We start from the raw sequence: 8,022 nt of genomic DNA on the forward strand, positions 1-8,022 counted from the left end.
GATCGATGGAATTCACAATAGTGCAGGTCCGCCCTGTTGTCTGCTGCTTGCACAAGGGCAAGGGCTGTTCTACTCATCGCACTCCTAGAATTGATCCATTATTCAGAATTTCAGAGGTGCATTATTCAGGGTAGGCACATGTATATATTGTCCATATGCATACGGCGCTGGAAACGTACATAAGGACATTCGTTTCCAAGGCTGTACGTTTCCATGATCCTTTGTTTTGCTAGAAATTACTCCATAGATCGAATAGCAACTATAGGGGTTATTACGTTACGAAACGTGCTCTTTTTTCTTTAATAGTGGCTATGCACTCTTGTGATACGCATCTGAAAAAAATTCATAAACACCAACAACACAGATAGTAATGTCATTTTTCAACTCTTCATCATCATTGTCCTCCCCATGCATATCATGTTCATCTTCGGCCTTGTTTAGTTCAAATTTTTTTTGCAAAATAGGAATAGTACCACTTTCGTTTGTATTTGATAAATATTATCCAATCATGTACTAACTAGACTCAAAAGATTCGTCTCGTCAATTCCGACCAAACTGTGCAATTAGTTTTTATTTTCGTTTATATTTAATACTTCATGTATGCGTCTAAAGATTTGATGTGACGGAAAATCTGAAAAAATTTGCAAAACTTTTTGGGAAGCCTTCATATGTGTAGTAAAGTCCATCGTATGTGTTTTCTCGGTTGATGACCTTACCTCTAGACTCACTGCCAGCTGCTTGACAAATTAAGAAGTCAATGTCTATGAAAACTTGTAGTTTGCTTGAAGTTTGATGCCTGCATGGGATCTTCTTACAGTAGCCTTGCTATTATGTCCTGTTTGCCGAATATGGTCATGACAATTTTTGTGTAAGAGTGTCAAAGTTTGTATTTGCCAGAGCCATATAACTCATAAAGTATTCATGACCAGGGCCTGCATAGTAGTAACCCTTAAGTTAGCATAGTTTGAGTTAGCCCTTTTGTAAACAATAGTCATACATCTCTGTCAATCATGTAAAGCTTCAGTTAGCTCATGAAAATTATCTCTCTGTTGGGCATGAATCTCAGTGCGAATTTTGTGGTCCAAATTGTGACGGCATGTGCCCTTAGAGGCAAAAAAACTGGCAGTGTTGTAACTCAAACAGACAGCCAGGTTAATCAAAGAAAAACTAAATGATTACTTACTACCTTAAAAGTTTTAGCAATGCAGTACCTGATAGTTTGATAAAATCGGTGACACAGTACAAGAACTACGAAATTCCCTCCAACCATCATTGCTGCTCTTCTTTCAAATTCTCTCTAGTTTCGATGAACACCATTTTTTGTGAGCTTAAGGAGGAAAATTTTGCGTTTAAAATGCATTATAAATGAAGAAAATAATCGAAAAATAACTATAATATCCAAAAACAAACAGGTCCAACTGCAATCACCTTAGCAATCATTCAAACAACAAGCCAGGTACAATTTTTTTTTTGCCAGAGACATAGGAAAGCTCTGTCATTTTCAGCAAATAATGCAATTTTTTTGGCATCTAGAAGAAAACTAATGAGATGGCCATGCAGCAAAGAAGAAAGCTCCAGTCCTTGCTGCTAATTTTTATTCCCCTTTCTAGCAAGGAGATAAAATTGCACCACCAACTCCAAGTGAACACAATCTCCAGCAAAAAGTAAACATCAGCCAAGACCAGGATGGAGAATTTAGTGGCGTTTGAGTATCATGTAATAATCCAGGGCTTTGATGTGCAAATTATGAGAGTAGCAACCTTTGACTCCATCCGCTCCCGGTCCCACTAAACTAACTAGTGCATGAACACATTTCAGAACACCCAATCCATCATATTTGCAACAACAGATGTTGGAATATATGGGCTTGGCCCAAATAAGAATTCCTGAAATTCCAAAGAAAATCTCAAAGGCCCATTCATTTGTGGAAAGAGGAAAAGTGGGATCTCTTTATTCCCATCTTGCTTGTGGAAATGGAGGTAGCCATGTTTAAATATGGAAGTCCTCTCACGTGTGAGGATGTGAAAGGAAGTCAAAGCTTGCTTGCTTGTCTCGTTGGCTGGGGCAGGGTGAAGGGCGTGCAGCACCTACATGAATGGTTCGAAATCCAACTCGCATTGTGAGGGCATTGCAGTTTTTTAGTTTTGGTTTCTTGGGCTTCAAGTTTGTAGAGTCCTAAATAGTTTAGATCGTGATCGTGACATGAGATGCTATATTACGTGAATGGTTCACATTGTGAGGGCATTGCAGTTTTTTAGTTTTGGTTTCTTGGGCTTCAAGTTTGTAGAGTCCAAAATAGTTTAGATCGTGATCGCGACATGAGATGCTATATAAGCATCCAATCGGCCACGCCAAAATAAATCCAATCGAGCCTTCACATTGTTGCACTGCCACCGTAGTTTCCCCATCTCGATCGCATTTTTTAGTTTTGGTTTCTTGGCGTTCAAGTTTGCAGAGTCCTAAACGAAGTAAATCATGATTGTGATATTGAGATACTATATAAGCAGCTTATCGGCCACACCAAAACAAATCCAATTGAGCTAGTGTTTTTGCCTCTTCTCGTTGTTGTGCTGGCACCGTAGTTTCTCCATCCCGACCACGTACGTGCACCTACAATTGGGACAGCAGTTCTCTAGAACCTTTGTCCTTACGATCCTACACCGAGAGGGGACAAATAAGGTTTTTGGGAAGCACTTGTCGCGTGACTGCTCTTGACTTCCATGATGAGTTGTCTTTCATCCTAGTCAGGTGGTGCTATGTCTCGGCGCATCCGTTATCACCTGCTCTGGGCTCTTCCTGTACCGCTAATCGACAACTTCACACCACCACCAGTGGTATCTCTCTCTACATGTCCATCACCAGCAACGCCATGTTCCCCTGCAAACGAAAGGTAAATGGCATGTGATCTAATCAATCCCCACCACCAATAGTGTCTCCCTCTGCATCTCCATGAGCAGCACCAATGTCTTCCCCTGCAAATCTTTTAGTTTTAGGCCAACTAGCAACTAGTTTTAATAAAGGTGGATGCATGAAAAATTCATGGTTAAATTCAGGCGATTGAGACTTGTTAGTCATAGCAGGAATAAGCTGATAGTATGCAACTCTAAATTTCTCAACCGAGTAGTACAACTCAACATATTTCTCTAGTGGTGAATCGCTAAGGGATGTGATGAATGCTACTACATGCTTGAAAGGAATCTCAAAAACCTACCATTGTATACAAGAATAATTCTGCTCTTGTAGGTTGACAACAAATCAAAATCCACTTCCTCCCATTGCAGTAACTTTAGCTACCTATTTTGAGCATTCTTCCACTTCCAAGTTTAATTCTCTACTCTTCTCATTCGATTCCTTAATTATGTGGGGGTAGAATCAAGCCATGAAGTTTTTTCCCCTATTTTCCTTCTTTGGTTCCACATGGACATGATCATTTGCCTAAGCTTGTCCATGAAATCATCTAAGTTCATGGACTTGTGATGCTTAATCCAATTGTTGAAGCTTTCTGTGAGGTTGTTGGTCACATAGTCTACCTTGCACTCTCCATTGCAGCCCAATAATGTTTCTCAAACAAATATGGGTTCCATGAGTAAGCTACTGCCCATAGATGGTCATCAAACACCTTACCATAAAACCTTTTCTTGAAGTTTGTCACCAAATAAAACATGCATTCACCCACCCCTCCATCACAGCCTGTCGAGCATCAGTGTATATGGCTAAGACCTTTGGTGATCCTATAGCCTCTCTAAGGTATCATGAACCAAATCCAGTTCTTATTAGTTTATGAATCAAAAAATCCAAAGCAAACATGATATAACCACTTATGCCCATCAACAGCAAAAGTACCACCGGTAGAGCATTCAGTGGTACAATATCTAATTACATAGTTTCCTCATCAACACCTATATGTTCATGGTGCAGGGTTCCTAATGTAATCATCCTCATTAGCATCATCATTGTCTATGTTGTTCTTAGGTTGGCTATCAACATGAAAATCCCACTTTGTGACAGGCTTGTATGAATGAGAACAACCTCGATATACAATGAACATGATGACAACCTTTCTCTTAAAATATTTACCAAACATAGACATCAACTCTTGGTCAGATTTTACTTTTGGGAAAGATTTTAGACCTTCGTCATAATACTGATATGAGGTACTTCCAATTAACCAAACGTTACTTCTCTACCACTACTAATGATTGATTTTTCACTGTCAAGGGTTTCACTGCCATAGTGATAAAAGCGTTAGTGTGATGCTTCCACCGTTGGTTGGACCGATAGCGAGGCCTCATTGTATTAAGGAGAATGAAGAGTTTATCATAAAAAAAAGTTTATAATATAAATCTCTATATATATACAAGTGCTATTCTACACCAAACTGCTATACTGAACAAAATTTAGTATTGTTCAGTACTCGTGTTTCAGTATTGTTTAGTATTTTTGTGGTCCTAGGTGTTGGACAAGATGATACCGAACACTCTCCAGTATTGCTCAGTATTTTTTCTACTCAATTTTGACTTGTAGTGTAGAATAATATTCTACACCTAGGGTGTCGAATACTATTCTACATTGAACTGTTATACTGAATAGAATTCAGTATCATTTAGTATTCGCGTTTTAATATTGTTCCGTATTGGTCCTGGGTGTAGTAGTGGATGAGACTGAACGTTGTTCAGTACTGCTCAGTATTTTTTTTCTCATTTTGCCTTACGATGTAGAATAATATTCTACAACTATGGTGTAGAATAGCATTGCCGTGTGTGTATATATATATATATATATATATATATATATATATATATATAGATCTGCACAAAATCTACCACATTGATCTGAAGAACCTATCATACTCATAGCGGATCCTACACTCCTCGTTGCAGAACGTAGCCCACTCCTCTCAAACTTCTCATCCTATGCGGACGCTGCAGCGTCTGCCTCTGCACTAATGTCCGTCCTAGTGAAGCACCGGCATGGCCAGAGGAGTAGAGGACTAGACTGACCCGGTGCTGACCGCTTAGCACAGTCCTGCAACACGAACATGGCGTGTTGGAGGCGTCGTGTACATATTTGTTCTTTCACATCACATTCGGCGCTAGGCCGCTTCATCACCTTGGACCTTCCTCAACCACTGTCGGGCAATGTTCTCGTTACCGGCACTGTTATTGGACTTGTTTTTTGGTTTGACCCCCTACTCTGGAATTTTATTAATAATAAAAAAAATTTACAGGTTACAAAGAGAGTGCCAAGACTAAAGTCACGAAACAAAGAAGGTATCAAAGAAAATGAAAAAAATTACATGAAGTTCTGCAGCCATAAATGAATCTGTGGATGATATTTTGCTTTAGCTCGTAGAATAACTAGAACAAATTCCTTCTTGAAAACTGATTTGCATCTTTGTACTGTATGCGAGATATTGTGGAAAATCAGGTCATTTCTCATCATCCAGATAGACCAACACATAGTGATAATGATTTCCATGAAGAAAGGCAATTGCAGCTGAACTTTGAGGCTCTCTACTATGGCCGGAGGATCCAGAGCATTAGGTATCACGAGATGAAGAGTGTTCCAGCAAGCCAGCGAGAAGGGACAATGAAATAGCAAATGACTGATTTCTTCATCAATACCACAAGCGCAGAGGACACAACTGTAATCTTGCAGCTGCATGTTCTTTCTTCTGAGGACTGCCCTGGTATTCAATCTCCTGTGAAGGACTAACCAAAAGAAGAATTTCCTTTTGTTTTGACAAGAAGATTTCCAAAGCCACTGGAAGGATGGATGGATCTGCCTATGACCAATGAGTTGTCTATAAGCTTTCTTGGAAGAGAAATCTGGAGAGCCCCAGATATAGGACCAAGTGTCCTTAACATCCTGTATCTGAAGATTTTGAATGAGCAACTCCAAATCCATGTATTGAGCATAGGCTTCTGGAGGTAGAGGTAAATGAAACTGATCATGAAGGGGATTAGAATTGCACGCCAAGAATACAGAGATGTCTGGGTTCTTCACAAAGGAAAAAAGTTCAGGAAAAACTTGATTTAGAATCGTCCCATTCCAGTGATCTTGCCAAAAGAAACAAGACTTTCCATCATGAACTGTGACCATGGCAATCCCTTTAAAAGTATCCAAAAGTTTTAGGATGTCTTTCCACCAAAAAGATCCTCTAAAATTTGTCGTTACAGTTGGAAGTCTGTTCCTTGTGTAGTACTTATCCCAGACCAGCTGAACCCAGGGAATTGAAGCTCTATTAAAGAATTTGTGCAGATGCTTGAGTAGTAAACTCTCATTTTGAGAATAGAGGTTTAAGACACCGAGTCCTCCTTCAGATTTGGGGAGGCAGACTAATGGCCAAGCTGCTTTTGGGGGCTTTTTACTTGTCATGTCCGAGCCCCTCCGTAAACAATGTTTTCTATATTTGTCAATCTGTTTAATCACAGTCTTTGGAAGTAAGAAGGTGCACATTGCAAAGGTTGGAAGAGCTGTCAAGACTGCATTAGTGAGTTCTAATCTTCCTGCCTCTGTCAGGAAGGAGGAGAAGGCTACAAGTCTTCTTTCACATTTTGAGACCAAAGGCCAAAAGTTTGCAACTGTTGGCTTGGCAAGGCTTAGAGGCAGTCCCAAATAAGTGAAAGGTAAAGAGCCTTTTGAGCAACCAAAGGTAGCAGCCAACATATCAAATCTGTCATCATCAATATAATTGGTATCATCATGGATTTGTCAAAATTAACTTTCAGTCCAGAGATTTCAGCAAAGTTCTGCAACATCCCTTTTAGATGCATAGACTTGTGGAGCACAAGGGAGAGAACAAATGCAATAATATTGTGGCCTGCCTTAGTGGAGCGCACAAGCATGTCGAGCCGCGGCATGAGTGTGTTGTGGTCTTCCACGAGGACAGCTGTTGACGGTCCTTAAGTATCAAATTTAATCATCAAATAAATAAAGAAAAGGACCCAAATGCAACCAACACCCAGACTTAGGGTTTTATCTGACAGAATTCCACGAGTTTTGGTGTTTGTCTATTTCTGCAGGGGGTTATCGGGAAATACAGAAGAAAGGCCCACACGTCGGGATTACATAGAGATATTAATGTGCCGCGCAATTTTCTACCATCTAGAAGACTCCAGAAGCCACGGGAACGAAGCGGAGGCAGAACGGGGCCTGGCCTAGGGCGCCCGCCCCCCTCTGTTGTCCAATCAGGACCCGTCTCGCGGATTACGCTCCACCGACCTAAAGGATCAAGGATAACCTTTCAATCAATGTCGGTTTGATCCGACGGCCCATATTCACTTCGAAGGACTATATAACCAGACCCCCTGGCCCCTTGAGGAGAGAACCTCTCAACCCTAATTCATTATTCATCAGGGAGAAGAAGCCTCTGATCAAGCCTAGAGCCACCACATCAATTAGACATCTAGATTAGCATAGCTACATAGGATTAGAACTAGAAGGAGTCAATCTTCGATTCGTTTCCGAATCTGTCAAGAGGATTCTTGGTAATTCTCTAATTATTCTTCTAATTGTTCATCTTTGTTCTTCAATATTATGAATATGACTTTGATCTACTTCAATATATTGCTTATGACTTTGCTCTACTTGTTTATATTCAAGATTATATTGCTCTTAGTTTATCATAGTTATATACTTGGCTTAGTTAGATTGGATCTATATACATGTTTAGGATCGTATAGCGTTTATCCATCGGATCCATGGGTAAATGATAGATATTGTGTAGGCGTGGTGCTTATACCGTATTTATCTGCGATTGTACCCAATATGCCAGATCGCGGGGTAGTTCGTGATAGTGACAACTTCATTGATTCTTATATAGTCCCCCTCTCGTGTATTGGGCTGGCAGAGCAACATTATTACAGGGGAGTGATTACGATGTTTCTCATATTCCTTGCTAATATCACTATGCATGGGCGTAGTCTTGTCTCACAATGATTGCTAAGTATACTTGCACTAACTATGATAATGCTAGACTGTATAGTTAAGAATAACTTAGGAAATATTCTTGTAGTTCGT

This window comes from Sorghum bicolor, chromosome 2, assembly GCF_000003195.3.
Source record: "Sorghum bicolor cultivar BTx623 chromosome 2, Sorghum_bicolor_NCBIv3, whole genome shotgun sequence".
Classification (NCBI taxonomy): Eukaryota; Viridiplantae; Streptophyta; class Magnoliopsida; order Poales; family Poaceae; genus Sorghum; species Sorghum bicolor.